Below are 1,097 nucleotides of genomic sequence, written 5' to 3'. Positions count from 1 at the left end.
ATCCCTCCAGGCTCCAGCATACAACAGGTAGCATAATCGTGGGGTCCGGGCAGCCGGGACAGCGGATCTTGAATGCGTAGTGATGGGGATCGCCGGGCTTGGACGCAGATCGTGCTTCGGACGTCGTTTTGGCTTGCCTGGTTGGGCTTCCTGGGTACTTGGTTGGATGCTAGTGTGGTGTGTGTGTTTTTGGCGGCTTGGGAGTGGGTTGGGGCGTAATCTCGGTTGGGTTGTCTGCTTGCGTGCTGGTGTTGGTGTTGGTTGGGTGGTGATGGGTACGGGAAAGGGGCGGGTTGGGGTGGTGAACTGTAGTGTATTTGAATGTTGTATTGTAGGGAGGGAAGTGGGTAGGTAGATAGATAGATACTGTACAGAATACGCACCCACGCACCCACGCACAGGACTTGATGTCGACAGCCGTCCAGCGCGCGGGTTTCGATTCGAGGGGTAGGATCGCGCAAGCCAGTCCATGCATCTGTCACCCGCGGCATTACCTTGCTTAGAATAGCGATCTTCACTCACACCCCACAGCGCGCGGCGATGGTCATATTGTAATAGGCGGGTTTGCTATGCCGAGGCCGCACGCACGCACGCACGCACGCACGCATCCATCTGCGCCTGCTAGTGCTTTCCCCAGATTACTGCGTGCCGGCGCATGAAGCGCAATCTTGCTGGGGTGGTTTTCGCAATTTCTAGACTGCTTTTGGGGGGCTTGGCTACGGTGTTGGATATTGGGGGTCTGGGGGGATTTGGATTTGGTGGCGGATTTGATATTGGATATTGGGAGATTGCAGGATTTGGGTTTGGGGGGATTTGGACTTGTTTGGGTTTGGAGGGGCAGGGTGTGGTAAGGTTGGTTGAGAGGAAGGAGGGGTTTTGGAACAACCACAACAGCGGAAACGTATACCGATTACTTATTTTTTTTTTATTTTTATTTTTTTTATTTTTTTTCCCCTAAAACGAAGGCGTGTACGTACTGGTACAGACTGTGGTATTAGAAAGCAGAAACACTGAGAAACGACTGTTGAAAACATCACTGATACAAACCGCGCCAACCACACTGACCTCACCACCTACTCCACTACCTCCCCCCCCCC

Source organism: Aplosporella prunicola (genome assembly GCF_010093885.1).
Source record: "Aplosporella prunicola CBS 121167 unplaced genomic scaffold K452scaffold_17, whole genome shotgun sequence".
Taxonomy (NCBI): domain Eukaryota; kingdom Fungi; phylum Ascomycota; class Dothideomycetes; order Botryosphaeriales; family Aplosporellaceae; genus Aplosporella; species Aplosporella prunicola.
The sequence above is the reverse complement of the archived record's forward strand: the minus strand, read 5'-3'. Positions refer to the sequence as shown.